General features: G+C 36.5%; 1 protein-coding gene across 3 annotated transcripts in view; it reads left to right on the top strand.

Moving 5' to 3' along the window:
* The first annotated feature begins 225 nt into the window (after window positions 1-225).
* Window positions 226-19,711, top strand: part of drd2b (dopamine receptor D2b) — a 47,332-nt gene continuing 27,846 nt past the window's right edge. For 2 of the 3 annotated variants that reach the window (XR_008961918.1, XM_057323846.1), the window contains exon 1: window positions 226-585. The gene's annotated coding sequence lies outside the window, so the exon portion shown is untranslated. Of the gene's footprint in view, window positions 586-10,205; window positions 10,315-19,711 lie in introns of all 3 variants that reach the window. The other variant, XM_057323856.1, reaches the window with a different exon arrangement.

Here is a 19,711-nt window from a genome sequence, read left to right as displayed (position 1 = left end):
ATTGTAATGCAATCACATTCTTACATTATAAATATGGCTTAAGTGCACATGTTTTTTATTCCAAAACTCTAAAACGTCTACTGGTTGCTATTATGCCCAAAAGTGTAGATCAATCATTGATCTACTGAGCATTTTGACAACCCACTTCTGTTGAAATCCATTCAACTCCGCCTTCTACCTGGGCTATGCGTGCACAGTTGATGCTGAAATCAGAGTGAGCTGAGACAAGCGGCGCGCTCTCCATCATTCGCGCTTTCGTACTCACAGTACGCACCGAAAACAACTACTCAAAAGTGGCTTTTAAAGTTTCATGTAGACTTAAAAATTTAACTTAGTGAGGTAGCAGCAGGCTACACGAGAAGCAATCACGGTTGCGTCATCAAAGTACATTTATCCGTGGTTGTATAAAGTGATTTGCTTTGCTTTGGAATCGAGGCTAGACTGTACAGTTTTGTACACTCTGGCAAAAACGAGTATGGGCAGTTTCATATTTTATGGAAGAACGGATGGCAAACATTGAGAAGTTGTGGATATAAACGGAAAGAAGAACCTTGAACAGCGCGCATTCTATCCTATGGCTTGAAGGTGAGGTGCATGCTTTACCAAAAACAAAGTGTTTTATGAATTTCGTTCCTTGCAAAATGTAAGTGTAATATCTCTGAGATGATTTTCATGTTTGCATCGGTTTTTCTTTTGAGCGCGCGTCGGAAGTTAAGGGCGGCATAACTTTTGAGTTTGACGCATACAAATTGCGTTTTACTTATTATTTTTTCATTTAAGTAGACGACAGCTTGTGGTCTGTATCTGTGTTGACAAGCAGAATGACTTGGATAAATAAGTAAACACAGTAGGCTACGACTAAAGGACTACGACTAAGAGAAACGGGAGGTAAAAGAGCTCGTGTGAATCCAGACATTATACTGTGGGTTGCATTGACGAGAAAATAACACACTATATAATCGCACAATGCATTAATTGTGTTGAATTTATTTTGAGTCTATAGCAATTTTATACAACGAAAATGAAAAACTTTTGGTCCGTCATATTATATCTTCGCATGCAAACCTTACACCTTGCAGCCCTACTTTTATAAATCAGTCAAGCTTAATCTTAGACATTTGGCAAAGGAAGCTCACTGAGTACCAAATCGTTGCTAAATCTAATTTAGGAAGGATGAATGGTCTTTCAAATGTTCGAAGCTAAGGTTTTAACAAAACTGTCTCACACTCTGTAATATTGACCATCTAATAGAGAAAGCAAGAAATTCTGAATCAAAAGTATATTGATGTATGTGGGATGAAAGTACTGTAGCATCTGTCTGTGGCAGAAATCTTCCTCCTGGGGCTTCTTGCGTGAAGAGGTGTGGCCTTGAGCATTTTCTTGACATTTAATGGAGGAAGAGGCAGACAGCTCAGGCTGCCCTTTTGCTATTTAACAGAACAGACAGAACAGAGGGCAGTATTTCACAACAGCGCTCACAAAGAACATCTTAACAAACCAATAAAAACAAGACAAGCACAGTTAATAGACCATGTTACTGTTGTGACATTTACTCATTGATTAAAATTCCAATGAGAGCAGTTTCAGCAAGAATGAAAGAAATGACAACATCGGAGAGGCGGACAATTTATACCTCTATGCCAGATGGTGGGCACTGACAGCAACATTTAATGTTTGGTTTTGTGAACAAAATACTCAATGGATTTCTCTGTGATTCTATAAGCAGCAAATGCAATCATGTCATTTAACAAATAATTTGGTGATGCTGAAAACAATCTATTCGAAAAAGGCACATTATAGTACATAATATTATGGGCTTAATGTTTTTGTTAACAGCTGGTAGAATACAAAGTAATGCTGAATAGGCCTATCTGAAAGCTGGTAATTAGCATTCTTATGACTAAACAGTACACTAAAGATTAGATATGAACAACAATAAAAGTGAAAAAACACGCACAGTGTTATGAAAGATTACAGTCATATTTGCCACTGTATACACCAGAGTTTAACATCTTGCTCGGGAGACAAAATAATTTGACCCAGACATAATGTGTATGACATTTTTGGTTCTATTTACCTTGCCCAATGCCCACTACCAGTGATTCTGTTTTACTTAGAGGGCAGAGACAGGGGAGGCTTTAGACCATGACTAATGTTATGGATCATAACCATGGGCACTTAAATAAATACTGTCTCTAAAATGTGCATGCTTCAGCAGGTGCGGGACTAGCTGGAGAGCAGTTCAGACATTGTACAACCATTTTAAACCCAAATCTGAGATATACAATTCTACACAAAACTAAGGTCTAGGGTTGAACAGTAGATCTTAATATCTCAAATTTCAAAGATTTTGATTACAAAAAAACGGTACAGTTCTTTAAAATGTTGATGTATTTCAAATCACAGATGCATTTAAAAACCCAACAGGGACTTAATAGCTACCATAGAACATTTTGAATGATGTAAACAACACTGGTCCAGATGCACTTCCTGGTTCAATTTTTAACACTACACAAATTTAAAAAAGTTATGTTATGTTATGTTCACAAACATCAACCTATAATAAACCATGGGCAAAAAAAGTCAAGCGATTAAATACAACTGCATGCTGCACGGCGACAGCACATAAAAATCAACCCGTACACATTCTGCCTAGACCTATTAGCCACAATCTCAAATAGGGCTGAACGATTAATTGCATTTGCGATTAAATCACGATGTGATTAAACGCGATTTTCTAACCACAAAGACTGCGATTAATTATGGGGATGTACAGTTTGATGCGACCCTGCTCGGAGCTGACCAGTACCATCTAAAAGTCATTACAAATGCATGGAAAATGTGCGCCGCGCGGCTTTCTCCAAAAGTAGTCGGGACGGAATTTTGCTCTCTCGTAGTGACTGACTGCCTGCGAGTGAAGAGAGCGCGTTGCACCTCATTCTCGTTGCGACTGTGTCGCTCTCTATTTCAGCGTGCTTGCCGCACGTCTGCATTTGAACCATAGCCGCGGCTGAAGAGCGCGTTGCAACACATGCGCGCCGCGACTGAGCCTGTCAGCGCGCTTCCCGCGCGTCTGCATTTAAAATATTGTGTTTGTTATATATTATATTGTTAAATATTGTTAAATATTGACCTGTTGTACAATGGCCTCAGGATCGACAGAACGTGGCTCTGTGGAAACTTTAGTGTAAAAGAGCAACAGCACGTCAGTTGTGTGGGACTATTTTGGCTGTTTTGTGTAGATGATGCTGCGCAGTGTCGGGTATTGTGTGTGCTAACATCATTGCTACCTCAAGGGGAAAGAGTATGTCATGCAGCACTTCCACGATAATAAAAGACAAGATATAAGATACATATATTAATCGTTTATATTTTTACTTATTTATTTAAAGATTGTATAGTAAGTTAACAGACAGTGTTTAAGTGTAAACAACATGTTTATCATATGTTTATTACAGTGACTATGCACTTAATTACTTTCATGTTACACCAAGTTTATTTGTCAGTGCTTTATGTCATGATAATTATTACATGTTTAAATGGCTAGAAATGTACCAAATCATTCAATATAGTAGTATGATTGAGGTCATTCTATAACAATATGTCAATCAATTCAGGCATCAACTAATATCATTTTAAACCTGGCCTATAGTTTATGGTTAATCTGTCTAATATTGCATTGGTTACCATGATTTATTGATTTTCTTTATTTAATAATACAGGAGATAAGGTGCTTAAAAATAATCGCATATTAAATTGCAATCGCAATATTGGTAAAAGAAATTGCAATTAGATTATTTTTCTAAATCGTTCAGCCCTAATCTCAAATAGGGAGGCTCAGAGATGAGGTATTTCTGGATGCAAAACCCGGAAGCGAGTTAGCATTTTAGGACCTCCTGTTCCATCGCTCCAAAGTCTATGGCCCGGTTTCACAGACACCGCTTAGCTTAAGCCAAGACTATGCTTTAGTTGAATTAAGATAATTATGTCGCTTTGATAAAAATGCCTTAGAAGAATACATTACTGGTGTGCATCTTGAGACAAAACAATGGCACTGATATATTTTAAGATATTTCTGGGCAAGTTATATTCAGCTAAAACAGGTTACACATTCATTTTAGTCTGGGACTAGCCTTAAGCCTTGTCTGTGAAACCGGGCCTATGGTTTTTTTTAATGGGTTTTTGGTAAATCGCCCAAAATAAGGTCTGTGGTAAACAGAACCTCGAAATATTTTCACGTTTTAAAACACACCAATTATAACCCGCTTGTGATTTTTTAAAGCCTTTTTGTGTCTTAAAAACAGCGGTTGCTAACAAGTTGCTAAAAGCGACTACTTCCTTTGGCGGAGATGTTAGACGTCATCGCACATATAAAGCTGAACATGAACATGGGCTCAAATCTCTTAAAACGTAGATGCGTATTCATTCACGGAGTAATTACTTACCAGGGGACACATCTTTAATAAAGTTTGAAAGAGTTGTCGGAGGCTTGATGGGGGTTCAATTCATTATTTATATAGCGCTTTTCACAATGTGTATTGTTCCAAAGCAGCTTTACAGAAGAAAATACGAAAAACAGAAAAGGTAAAACACAGCACAGTGCATGGTGTTTAGAACAAGCAAGATCATTCTAGTAAATAATATCTAATAAAAACAGTCTCTTGGTGAGCAAGCCAACACAGCCTTTTCGCGAGGAATTCAAATTCCAATGATAAATCAATGGAGAAAAAAAAATCTCGGGAGAAACCCGAGGAGGGGAGGGCCAGGTCTCCTCTGATGCGTCACAGCTGCACTCAGTGACTTTGATTAAAAGTTACTAAGTAATTGTTTATGAAAAATAGGTAGATCTTATTAGTTGTGATTTAGGAAATTTCATTTGTTGAAACTGTTTAGGTCTAATTTTGTCTTATTTTGTGATTGATATCAGACAACAGAGAAAGTTATAAGCAGGGAAAATAGTTATGGCATAATGTAACTGAGTGCAGCTATAACTTCAAACTGCTATCATGTGTCAAGTTTGGCATTAAATAGGGTAGTAATAATTTACAATAATTAAGTATTGTAAATTTAGCATGACACGTGACATCTTTGCTCTTGGTTGGGGATGGAATTGCCTGAGCTGGAGCTGGGATGGGACTCCGAAAGTGGCATTTCTTTCTGGGTTGACACTGATGAAGTCCTGAAGGAGGACATTAATGTTCAGTTAAAAAAATTCGTTTTTGCAGCATTTGGACAAGACCTCTTGTGACACTTGACCTTCACTAACGCTGTGACGTCATGAGACACTTGTGTTGTCATTGTAACAGTAACATTATTAAAACAGAAACAGTAACGCTATTAATGTTTTCAATGGATATTAGTGAATAGACACATTAATAAAATGTATTATATTTATTTTTGATAAAAACATTTTCATTTACGGAGTGTCTATTTTCACTGAGTATAAATAGCCCGCTCAAGGCAGCAATGCTTTTACACTAACCGAAAATAGCTGCATTTTCTTTGGATTAAGTAGAAATAGTAGTTAGATGCTATTGTTACTTATAAATAGTGGCAGATAACGTTACTATTGGCACCTCAGTATCAACTTTGCCAGCGCGACTTGAGAAGGATGTAAAGGATTGTTAAGGTTTTTAAAAAATAAATTATGTTAAATAGTTAAAAACTATAGCAACTGATTTACCTTTTATGTACGACGTTATAAAGATTTGCCGTTAGTGATCAACCAGTGTTACGCCATGTCTCGTCGCGACTCAACAAAGACAACAAACCCCATTATAAACATGACATTTGTTGCCTCTAGTTGGAAAATAATTACTGATTATTAGGACTGATGTTGTCTTTCTTCACGTTGCGTGCGTGTCTGCATTTGCAGATCACAAACACATGACAAACTCAACTCGCGTTAGTCTGTAACAAAGTCTTTTACAATGAAAATATACTTACAGGCTGCGAATCTGAAGCGCCAGACTGTCCTTGCGAAGTTGTAATGGTTGGAATTGCCCCACTTTTTAACCAAAGCTTTCGTGCACAGCCGGCCTTGATCTCTCCCAGGTTCATGAAGCAATCATCTGTGAAATGCGCTGCACACACTTGAATATTCGGATTGTACTTTTCTGGAACAGTATTGTAAATAAAATGTAACCATTCGTTTTTAGTTATCTCATCTTTTGGAAGGGCAAACAACTTTTCGCAATGAAACACACAGTGTCTCCACAACATGGCTGCGGCAGCGACGATACAATGAGATTTATAAGTACACCCACCTTACTTGCGTATACATTTGGGCGGTCTTAGTCAAATCATACCACGAACTGACGTAGATTTGTGGTGGTGTGGTTACACGAGGCAGGTCTGGATGAGCATTCGCTTTTAGATAGAATGCATATTTTGTTCCGACACTTAAATTTTTGCAATTTTGCATGTCTAATACATGCATGGGCAACTTATAACACACCAAAGACACAGAAAAACACGTATTCGCGCCATACGTCCCCTTTAAAATGATGGCAACTTATTGAGATATTAAAGCCCTACACCTACCCCTATCCTTACCCTAAACCTAAACTTTATGAATAAAAATTAATTTAAAATCTTAAATCAATTTGATCGAAAACAAATGCCTTTATGATCTGTAATGTGATAGAAAAAGTTAAAAAGCGTTTTCAGCGTGAGGTGGATTAGAAGCCCAGTCTCCTGTGCCACACTATACAGACTTTACACCTTACGCCACTGGAGTTGCTGTTTGAAATGGCGTCTTCCTTACACTTTCTCTATTCCAAACACATATTGGTGGGCGGACCTGCCTTTATTTATTTATTTTTGACACTGTTTCAGTTTTTCTTTCACTCGACGCCAGGGGGTGCTTCAGTGCCCCCACTTCCCGCGGCTATGTCAACACCTGCATGTTATTTTCAAGTAACTCCATGGAACTTGATCAACTGATTCAAGTATGTTTGATTGGGATAGTGGTACTGTACATTCTGCAGATAGGGTTTTCATTCTATAGAGACTGTTGTTATATAAATACTTTGTTAAATATAAACTTACATTGGTCGATTTTATAGAATAATTTATGGCATTTATTATAACCTGTGTTTAACTTATCAGTGGCTTTTAAATATTTTTGCATCTTGCATTGAATCTCTTTAAATCACGATTCGCTTGTTAAAAGTCCAGTGTATGAAATTTACCAGCATCAATATATAGCGATGAGGTTTTGATTTGCAACCAACGGCTCACTCCACAGCGCACCCCTCACTTTTGCCGAAGAATATCTTTCTCTCTGTTCATCAGAACAAAGACAGATTTGGAACAACTCGAATGTGAGTAAATGATGACAGAATTTTCATGTTTGGGTGAAGTATGAGATTGATGTATTGTTTTATCATCTAGAAGAAAAGATGCCTAATTGAGAGTACAGTGCATGAATCTGAGCCCAAACAAATATAAATCGCATGGTCTGCTAATAAGAAAGCGCTGATCACATTTGACCATGACCTTTAACTAACAAACTAACAAACAGAAAAAAATTAATGTCTCCAATCCAAAACAGTGCGTCACATCTGTTTCATGTTAATGGTGTGCAGCTCATTACCATAAGACCCATTCATTTACTTGTCTCCATGTTTTTTTTAAAGCACACAATGTAAATAAGTCCTGTCTTGTTCGTTTCACACATTGTGCACAAATGTCATTTATTCTTCAGTCTTTTTCATATAGAAAGACGTGCGGGCAGGCGTGCAGGTGATAGACAGACAGATTCAGTGTCATTTTGAAACCCCAGCTATGAAAGAATCTCTAAATCTAAAACATCGACCAGAAAATCATCAGAGCTGCATCATACCCACATCATCATTTGTTTCAGTGGCAGTAGAGGTCTGGCTTGACCCTCGAGGTTTGAAGAGACACCCTCCTATATGGGAAACAGGCAGTAGCTGCTCAAGACCGGGTTGTTATACAGCATTGGCACACAGTCCTAATGAGCTCATCTGAGGCTTGTTATAGCGCTTCTCTGCTGCTTCTCTCCGAGTTTCCCTAATGGTTACTTCTGAATGAGTGAGTGCTGGAACAGACAGAACTGGAATGCTGGAAAATGTGGGTTTGACATACGGCAGTAACTGCACCGATGTTAGCTGACACATCCGGTGTTGCTCTATGTGGTTATTTAATTTAGATTATGTAGCCAAGCACCTCCTGTGTTCCATTAACCCTTTGATAACCTGTGGCTAAATGGGTTTTTCTCTATAATTGAAATGCCAGGGTAGTCATTATAGGGCAAATCTCAAAATTTAAGCTAATTTGCATTTAGCATGTCAAGGCAATGATTTTCCGTTGCATTTTATAGCCTTTTACAAGTATCTTTATTGATCATAACATGAATTTAGTCAATATATATATATATAATACAGCCACAAAAAATAAGACTACTGGAATATTTTCATTTTTTTCTGAATCTACTATTTACAGGTTTTAATCGACTATTTACTATTTAAATGAAATGATCATATTTGTTTAATGCTGTGAACTTGACAACATTTCTCCCAGGTGAATATCTTGGTTTTTTATTTGCAGATAATTGAAACAAGTCAAAGTGGTCAAAATTACAAAGAAGATGCAATGTTTGAAGATCTTGAATACTAGAAATAAAACAAGTTATTATTCATGCTTGAACAACACAATACTAATGATTTTACATGTATTTTACAATACATTTATTAAGGTTTGTTTCTATTGAAATTCAACAGACACAGCCACAATACATGCAGAAATGCTGATTAAAGGCAAAAGAGCAGTCTTTTCCCGTGGCTGTATATGTATATATTTTACTTATACTTATATACAGTACTTACTTGCTTGTTCAATGAAGATGCGATTTATATTAACCTTAGCACCTCAGTTGCTAAGGTGAATCTGGTAAAGCACAGCAATTTCATGAACATTTCAGAAAACAATTCACCTCGGGATCACAGGAGAGGAGAGTCATTATGTCTGTGAATTACGTGCTGCATACTTGTATTGAAACAAACTGGCTGTGGTTAAATTGTCATGTGATGAATTCTTTAATGTAGCCCAACCATCCAGTATGAACCCAGAAGTACTTCCATGTCTTGTTTAAATGCTTATAGGTATATTTGTGACCGAGAAGTGCAGGCAATTTTTCCTGATATGAATATCAGTAGGTTTAGAGAGCTATTTTCACTTTTTCATTTCTCTTGTGTTTCATAGTATCAGGCAGAGATAAGGCTGTAATTTATTTTCTTGTTTTTAGCTGATAACACTGCAAACAAATATTGAAGAAATGCATTAAACATAGGTCAATACTAAAAAACATAGAAGACCTGAAGTAGTGTTTTATTTCGTGCTCATCTGGTCAGGCATGAAAAGCTTGAACGTTACTCATTAAATTAAATGAAAACCTGCTGATTCAGATACACAAGTTCTTTCTTTAAAGATGAGGTAACACACGCAGTTTCTGCAAAACTCATATTAATCTTGAGTACCTATACACTCCAAAAAATCTGTAAAAATACGGCACAATATACTGTTTTAATATGAAGGAATTTTCCGTATTCATTTCATGCACGGACACGCCGATTGCCAACAAAACACAAACATAGGACTTAGTTTGACTTACCGCGTGCGGTTCATGTCTGGCATCTTTAAGCGCTGGGACCGTGCCATCTATCAGTTTCAAACGATCTCCAAATCCAGATTTTTATACACCGTTTATATAACATTCATCCCCGAAATACAGTGAGCAAACAAATACATCTAAACTTCCGTCAGCCGAGTGAGGCGGCATTGATGGGCGTGCTCTTTCTCATTCTGGTTGGTTGATGCGTGGGCGTGCTCTTTCTCTCACACGTGCTCTTTCACTCGCTGGATGACGCGTGGGCATGCTTTTCTGGGAGATTTGTCCAATGAGGGACTAAGGACCCTTGTTACGAAACAGGAATCCATGTTCTAAAAAAACTTTCCGAAACCTGTACGAACTTTGGCGGAGTGAATCGAGCACAGAAATACTACCTCATACGTTCAACTCGTTTTTCTGACAAGTTGACAATGTCAAGCTTGAGAAGCCAGCACGTTTAACAGTGTAAAGAAGTCAGAATGTATGAAATAGCATGTTACCTCTGCTTTAAACATAAATTAACCTGCAAATCAAATTGTAATAACCAATTCCCTTATATTTTTACATACAGTCTTGACTTCTGTCACCTCAGGAAGCTGGTGGTCATGCTTGATCATCTGAATCCCCCCTAGCCAATTTCTAATTGGTTATACTGATGGTGTAACATCTGCAGATCTCCGGTATGCTTTCAAATATACTGTATGTGTGAGAGCTCAAAAGAAGCTAGCCTTCATCATTTAGATTTTGAATTGGAGTCAATACCACATTTGTTTCCAAAACTGTATCAGCTAAAAGAAGGTACAGCAACCCCCACCTATTTTAAGCTTGGAATTAGCAGAATTACCCTTTCCATGGATCTTGATACGGCAAAATTAGAAAAAAAGTGCTGTCATTTCAATAGAGGGTACTGTCAGTCAGGACCCCTTAAATATTGAACAGACTGGTAATTGAATCCAAATAGGATGTACAGGAAAATTGTACTGTTAGTGCTTTTTAGAAACATTTTCATGACATTTCTAACATTTTATTCAAAGATCAGGAAAACTGATAGCACCCATTCGTATCTTGGTCTTGGTCTTTAACTATAGCTTCTCTGCTCTTCTTGGCAAATTAAAAAAATGTTAAATATATTTTTTAAATATTTTCTGAATATTTGTATTATTTATTACCTTAATGGACAACCCACATAATTACACTTTCTTAGACCAAGATTTAAAAAAGGTAGCCAGAGCATGCATTTTCATTTGATCATAGAGCACAGAACTTGGTAGTTTGCTGTCATGATTCTGCCTCCTTTTGTCTTGATTTTCTAGTCTAGTGGCAGGATCATGACTGACCCATGTGTTTAGTGTGAGAGAGTCATGATATTGTTGTTATAACGTACCATGCGGCTGTCTCGGTCTCGTCTTTGTTCCCGCCCCCTCGTCTCCTCGTTATTGATTGTTAATGATTTCATGCCCTACACCTGTTCCCCTCTTGATTTGGTTCCCTATTTAATGCCCCTGTGTCTTCTGTCTTGTACTGGATCATTTTGCTTTGTTTGTTCCTTGGCACACCCCCGGTTTGTATTTGTAGTTAATGTCTAGTGTTGTATTTAGTCTTGTCTAGTTTAGTGTAATTAGTCTATGTTCCTGTTTACCCTTCATGTTTATATTGTTCTGTTGCTTTACCTCCTCTTGGGTTTTTGTTTTGTGTTTATATTAAATACATTTTTTGTTAACCCCTCACCTGCTGTCTGCGTCTGGGTCCTCTGCCTTGCACTCACCATTCCTGACAGTTTGCTATGTACAATAGTTATAAGATTCTGATACATTTATAACTGTACATTTTGAAGTTATGTAGTTAAACATAAGTGTATTTCTTTTTAAAAACTCTCTGAAACCGACTTCAGGTACAACGATATTACAGAGATAATGTCAACCCTGATATAATTGAAGGCACATGAAATGTCCAGAGTCAAGGTTAATCTGTTCAGTGACCTCGCTGCAGTGACTCCTTGTTGAGGTAAAAGGTTGTGTGTTAGACAAGGTGATACATTTCATAACCTACTACACAGCAATGATGTGTGATTATCTTGCAGTTGCTTGCACACATATCACTTGCTGACAGCCTCTACTTTCTCATCTCAACTGAGTAACAACCTGTTCAGCAGTCTGACAGAAAATTACAGTTCGTCTGCGGAGATAAGTTAAATAGAGTTGTTTTTAACATCGTTTTATGAATGTAATTCATTATGTGTCATTCTATTGTACATCCGGTTTGCAATTTAAGATGAGTTTAAGCTTTCCTTGAGTCTGGTTATTTTAACGCTGAGAAAAGTTTAAAGCACCTACTGTGCTTAAATATTGCATAAATCTTTGCAGGGTGAGTTGCCCCTTGGATAAACCAAGACCTATCAGACGCTATCCTTTAGCATTCCCATTCGTCTCAATGACAACTGCTTGGCTGGAACATACTGTATACTCCCAAAAGTCACAAGCTTATTGGCACTCCATTCAAGGCACATCTTCTGAACCAGACAGGGACACTTACACTTACTATTTTACAATCCTTTTAAAAATATATCCACATATTTAGTTCAATATTTTATTGGTTAATTAAATATTAGCTTTTTGTAAAAATAACAGCATAGTTACTTCTTTTGATGCTACTGATGTTACCCGACCCAATGTTGATATTAAACCAGCAGCCCTGTCCCTCTGCGTGATTTATAGCTTTTTAAAAGTAATTAATCTGGCCTCATAAAATTGTATCATGTAAATCATCCACCGGGAATGATGGAAAATTGACAGCGATACATTTGTAATGATCAGACCGCTCTCATGCGGGAGAATATCTCAGGGCAATAGCGTATACAATTGTGCAGCTAAGCATAAAGCTATTCCCAGATACAGCGTTCCAGGAAAAACAGCTCTCTCCACCTCTTATTTCATCTTTTCCCTTCTCACCTATCCTCTCCCTATTTCATCCCCCTCTCCCGTATCCCAGAGAGCACTAATGAGATCAGACAGTGCAGTGCAGGGGCGTCAGTGGGGCAAAGCTGGAGCTCGGGTGGCCTGCGGCACTGGCATATTCAAAACCTACTGCTTGGAGAGGGATCAAGGGAAAAAGACTGAAAGCAACTCCATGTGCACACCCTGTAACCCACACACAGGAGGGGGTACTGAGGTTTTCTTGTGTGGATGCAGATTGTCTGCTATGAGATCACAGATGAGATGAGTTTGTTACTGTATACGGTACATCATAACAGCAAACACTCATTAAAAATACGTAGCGACACTTACATTTACTTCAGATGATTATAACATTACAACATTATTTATTTTATGCTCCTCTTGAGACAAGCACCAAGCAAGAGTATAAATTCTGTTTACAAGTATGCATTGTTAACATTTTGTTTCAGCACATTGTATCTTTAATGATATTCACCATGATCATTAATCCACCCACATGCTGAAAATTGAATACCTCAAATAATAAATGTGAATTCCCCCCATAATGCAAAAGGAGATTAGGTACAAATGCATAACAACATTCTTTAGACCGAACCAGGTTAACCTATTAATCTTCTTCTGTTGACCTTCTGCTCTGAGAGTAATATGAAAACAGCTCTTGAGTTTTTATACGCTAACATTTTCATATACTTGTATCTTGCTTTAGGACCCAGTTTAAGCAAAGGGCACTGCATTGTTATACAGATGTGCCCTTTAAAATGCAAGTATAACAATTAACAAAGTGGCTTTGAGCTTGGTTTTTGTTGAAAAAAAAGAGTGATAACTTTTTCATGCTATTTAATACAGGGACAAAAGAATTTGTGTATGGTGCATGTGGGGGCTCTCTCTGTCACTTGTTTTGTTGTGACTTAAGGAATAGTTCACCTTCAAAATGAAAATTCTGTCTCTATTTACATAGCATCTTGTCATTTCTAAGCTGTAGGACTTTCTTTCTTCTGCAGAACACAAAAGAAGATATTTTGAAAAAGGTAGGTAACAGAAAACCGTTGGTCCCCATTGATTTGCAATGGTTTTGTGTCCATACAATAGAAGTCAATGGGGACCAACGGTTTATGGTTGCTAACATTTTTCAAAATATCTTCTTGTTTTTTGCAGAAAAAAGAAAATCATAGGTTGAAAATGACAACAGGGTGCGCAAACGATGACAGATTTTTTATTTTTGAAGGGGAACTATTCCTTTAAATGAGCAGGAAAGTGATACAGTATATGATCATTTTAGTATTCTTGTATATAAATAAATATAATATAAATGATTTATATTACCATTTCAAGATTGGTTGGAACACTCATTTTTGTATTGACAGGACAAACAGTCCCACTTTATGCTATTGGCTGAGCCAGCGTTGGTATTCAGTACATGTAGCACGTAAATCTTTAAAAGAGGGCGTGGAAAAAGGCTGGACTGTTATGAGCTGGTTAGAGTTTATATTTAATTTCTGGTTGTTAATGATAACATAATTAAAACAGAACAAAAAGTTCTGCAATGCAATGTTTTTTTACACCTTTCTGGTAAATCAACCTAAGTATGTGTTTGTTGCTAATTAAACTGATATATAAATATGAGTATATAATGTAAATATGACTACACATATTGATTGCTGTAAGATGTAGCTGAATGATGCTTTGCCTGCCGAAATTGCAATACAATCTTTCTCCCCATCATACGTTCGTGTCACGTATAAGTGCTTATCACATTTACTGTAGGGGTGGGCGGATATGAGGAAAATGACAATGCAATTGCTTCTTTCTCCTCAGTGTCAATACTGTCCTATTACTGCATCAAGGTCCACTGCGCTTTTCTGATATCTTACTAGCTGGTGGTTTATCTGGGGTCAGTAAAACCTGTTTTGAGATCTCAATCATACTGCCCACATCGCTCTGTTTCTAATTTAAACCTGTTAAATACTGTATCCATCAAGACAAGATATACTGGACAGCCAATCAGAGAACACTGAAATATAAGAGATCCCCTGTGCGAGAGGAAACCCACCTTCGTTAAGTCAAATCAAAGTGTCACATGTTATTGATCGGCCCAAGATGTTTGAGGCTAATTGTAACCTCGCGAATCACCTTGTTCCATCACAGCAATAGTTTTAATTCAAACGCTTAATCCACCTCTGGCCTGCCCTAGATTTCCCATGAGGCAAAGTAAAGAGAGGCAGCATTCGAACCCTGATAACAGAACACACTTTTGGCCTGGAGCACTGACACACACTTTTCTGTCAATCACACTGTAGGTCAAGGGCACTGGTGCCTTAGCATTATACCTATATGTTTACATTAACTATATACAGTAGGCTTTATAAAGAATTTTTTTTTCAAAAGAATTCATGTTTTTTATTATGTTTTTATTTGTGCTAGTTATCTGTTTTTTGTGAGTTATCAAAACAATACAACTGCAGTTTGAATGATATTAATTGGAATGCACAATAAAAAAAATAAAACAGCGTTATCTGTTTTTGCAAATGAACTCTTCATATAGTGTAATGTAAACAGACCATAAGATCTGGTCATTTTATTAATTTATATATTCATTTACAATGGAATGTGTTCATTTCTTTTCATTATTTTGATTAGTTTTGAAGAAAACCGTTTATAATAAGGTAAACAATTACATTCTTTTATGATTAATTAATTCAATAAATGCTGAATAATCTCTTATATTGTTATAATAGACAAAAAAGCGGACAGCGTCCATCTGAGATAGATTAAAGAGTTAAGGAGACACAATTCTTGTGTTCTCTCTGCAATATTCATGGTTTTATCATGTGATGTGAATACACATCCTTAAATATTTAATTATAACTTTTTTACTTTTATTATTCTGCAACATCATGAATTTACACATTATGTTAGAACGGCTTATTACTTACTGTATTCTACCTGCTGTCTGCTCTCTGCGTCATGTTTTCTTACCTTATAGCTTTGCTGAATTGTTTTGTGCTTCATAATTGCTTTATGTTTAGAAGTTACTGAAAGCCATTAAATAGCCTGTTGTAATTCTTCATAATCCCATAATACCTGGGCAATAACTATCTTTATATGTGCATTGAATTAACCATCCTGAGAAATATTCAGTGTGACACAACTGTTTTTATTTCCTTCTAATAACAAACATCCTGCCTAATAGATACACCTTTAAAATAACCAATCCATATAATCCTGATGAGTACTCCTTGTGCAAAGGTTCAAAGTGATTCATTGATTTTAGTTGGTCATGGCAATGTGGAGGCAACACATTCTCACTCCTGACTCATCACATATTTACGCTCGGTCAGCCCCTTCGGCGTCACTTATAAACGCGCATTTCACCGTCATTATGAAAATGTATATTAGATATAATTTGCAATAATGATGTTTCGGGGTTTAATTTAAGTTTAATGGCCAGGATAATTGTGTTTAAATGACACTATTCAGACAGTTTGAGCAAGTAATGTAACAGTTTATTTATTGTAATATAAAACACATAATACAAGCACTCACAATGTCGTTCAAAAATACAGATATTCCAAGGGTACCAACGCGAAACGATCGATTTGTATGAGGAACAGACGCGAAAGCATTCACCGTCCGCCGTAAACCTCAGAAGAACGACGTTCAAAATTTGCCGCCAGAGGAAGTCACGTCAGCTTCGATGCCATTGGCTCTCCCGTATCTCGTGACCGATCGCGTCATTTCGTTGGCTTTGAACGTGAAACGGTATTGGCTCCCGCAACCGACTTCATCTAGCTGTTCCAGTTTATCTTTAAATGGGTGCCGACCTCATGCATTCACGGACACGCACGGCATCTTCATGTAAAGTTATCGTACGGCTTTGGTGCAAAAAGGTCTTCGAAACGAGTTGTTTGTTATATTTTGTAATGCTTTTGGTCAGTTTGTGCAATAAGTACCTGTGAATGTACTTTTATTCGTCTGCTGTGTTTTATATGGCTGAAAAGGGGTATCCTGTGCGTTCAAAAATGACGCCGTGGGGCGCTGACCGAGCGTAAATATGTGACGAGTCGGGAGTGAGAACGGGTTGGTGGCAATATTATCCGACTGCAATATCGGAGGCTGCACTCTCAGGACCGCACTTCTGGGGCCGCACTTCTAGGACCCTAATTGGTTTTTACAGCGCCACCTACCGAATCGGAGTTAGGAGAGAGCCGTAATACCAAGGACCCTAGTTTTTGAGGACCGAAAAAGTGCAACTAAGACAGTATATCCACCCAATTTTAATTACTTAGTTTTTAAAAGGTTCATTACACCCAAATATATCATATTTGATATATCAATATTTAATTGCAATTAAACCTTATTGCTAACAGCTGAATGTTGAGTAATTATTGTGACTAACTAGCATAATATAATAAGTAAAAAAAACAAGAAATCATGGTATAGCCTTTTCAGTCACTAGATCAACCACATTTCAAGCACAGAGTGAAGACACAATGATGACTCTGGGCGCAGGTTTAAGATTGTGTTTATTTAAAATCACAAATGAACAGTTGAACACACACACAAACACACACAAAATCTAGCGCATGGTATTTTAACAGTCAATTATTATAATGTCAAATTTAACAATCAATATTATAGAAACAGTGTCAAAATGAAGAGAAATGCATCATGGGATTGACAAGTTAACTGTGAGCATGAGACAATTAAAACATTAAGATTAATTTAAATTACTTAAAATGGAAAAACAATGAGTAATTAACAAGGTTTCACAACGAAGAGTGCTAACGTTACAGTTTATTGTGGTGGCTAGGTCTAGAATTAATAATCATCCCATAGTCACAAAATCAACATAATTCTTGCCAGTCGTGCTACGGTTTCGCTAAACGAATATTACGTTACTTACAACTCGTTTTACAGCATTAGAAGCTTATATTGTGGCTATATATTGCATTCAAGGCTATTTAGCAACTCACTTCGGCTACATTAACTTTCCAATAAAATGTTAAATGTTTTTAATGTTGAACTAATAAAAATTTATTCAAATTTGACACACTCTGATTGTCATCCATTCTGGAAATGCACTCGATGCACTCGACTCGTCGCTTACTTCCGTTGTCGCAGGGTCCTTGAAAAGCGTCCCCAGAAATGCGGTATTGAGAGTGCAGCCTCCGATATTGCAGTCAGATACTACTCGTTGGTGGAGGAGGCTTTCTGCTGCGTTTGACACAGACATCATTTGTGTCGCTTTTTGCATCAATCAGAGGCTTTCACTGGGTTCACTGGGCCTTGTCTTCAGTCCCACACACACATTAAGCTACAGAGGTGATGTTGGGTGCAAGACAACGAATATAGATTGCTGCTATAACTGGATCGGGGAGATTGTTTTCGTAAAAGGCCATTTGTTTTGCTTTTCACTCGTTCTCTTTCCCTTTCTGTATCTGTGCCGTGATGATTGAACATCACATGAACGGCACATTACACTTTGTCTGTTATCACTTGTGAGCGTGTTATAGTTCATATGGTTTACCAGTGTGCTAACTTGTCATCACAGCAAAGCATTTTGTTATTGATTGAGTGAGTTTAACAAGAGATCAAATTATGAGGATATTAAGAGTCTTATTTAAAAATCAAACATAGAAATGCTTAACAGGGTGAGTGTTAGAAAAACCTGTATAAAAAGAGCGGATAAGTGTGAGGAGATGAAAGGTCATATACTGTATGTGTGCAAAGCACTTGACTGAGACAGATCAAACTGAAATTCTACAAATAAACTCATGTCCATGTGTCAGAAAGACCTACTGTAAAATGCAGGGGATGGAATGGTGTTTAAGATATGCTGTACATTTTGTTCTAGTGAATATTTCTAGGTTTATTTTTGAGAATACATTTTTTTACAGTAACATACGATGCAGTTTGGTATGGAGGACTAAACCTGCAAAAATTATAAATAAATAAATGTATAAATAAATAAGTATATAAACGAATAAATGTAATAATATGAAAATAAATAAAGGAATGAATGGTTTGATAAAACAAAATAATTCGTTTTAGCTATTATTGATCTTAGCTTTAACTTTTCTTTTCATTTTTTAAATTGATTTATTATTTTTTGTGTCCATTTTTATTATTATTTATTATTATTATTATTTTGTTAAATCATCAATAAGTGCATCTAATCTGAATGACACATAGTCATTTGATGCATGGTTATCGACTTCATTGGCTAAATGCTGTAACTCTCTAGCTAATTGTGCGCGGCCATAGTTACTTAACGTTATACACGAAGCAAAGGATCAGTGAGTGACGTGACGTTAGTCCAAAACAAGTCAAGAGTAATCAATCAAACGCTTCACTCTACGCTGAACCAATAGTAGGCAAGACCAACCCATCTAATTATCATACAAGACACAGAAAAGTAAGAATAAATTCAAGAATAAATAAATAAAAGTGGGAATAAATACATGCGATAATAAATAAATATAAAAATAAATAAACGTATAAATAAACAAATGTAAAAAATAAAAGGAAATGATAAATAAAATAATCTAAAAATAATAAATCAATTTAAAAAATGAAAAAAAAGTTAAAACTAAGATCAATAATAGCTAAAAGAATTATTTTGTTTTATCAAACCATTCATTCCTTTATTTATTTTCATATTATTACATTCATTCGTTTATATATTTATTTATTTATACATTTATTTATTTATAATATTTGCAGGTTTAGTCCTCCATAGGGTTTGGAACAAACTGTCCATTGACGAAATGTGGGACATGTTGTCACACGATATAGGGTAAGATGATAACTATAGAAACAACTATAGAAAACAACAAAAATGTTAACAATAAAACAGTTATGAAACAAAAACAGGAATCATGTAAAAGATAGCACGCAAAAATATAAAATCAATGGAATGTGGAATATTTATAGAAACATTCATATGCCAAATTGCTTTTATAGGGTAATTATTATTAAGCCCTGACAGCTCGAAACATTTCATTGCTGCAGTATGTCCCGTCACTTTGAGATATTGATTTCAGAGCAGGAATTGATCTCGCTGTGTAAATTCCAAATCAATACAAGACAGCCATAATGCCACTATTCACAGAGAAAATCAATC

The sequence above is a fragment of the Triplophysa rosa genome, linkage group LG2, assembly GCF_024868665.1.
Source record: "Triplophysa rosa linkage group LG2, Trosa_1v2, whole genome shotgun sequence".
Lineage (NCBI taxonomy): Eukaryota > Metazoa > Chordata > Actinopteri > Cypriniformes > Nemacheilidae > Triplophysa > Triplophysa rosa.
The sequence above is the reverse complement of the archived record's forward strand: the minus strand, read 5'-3'. Positions and strand labels throughout refer to the sequence as shown.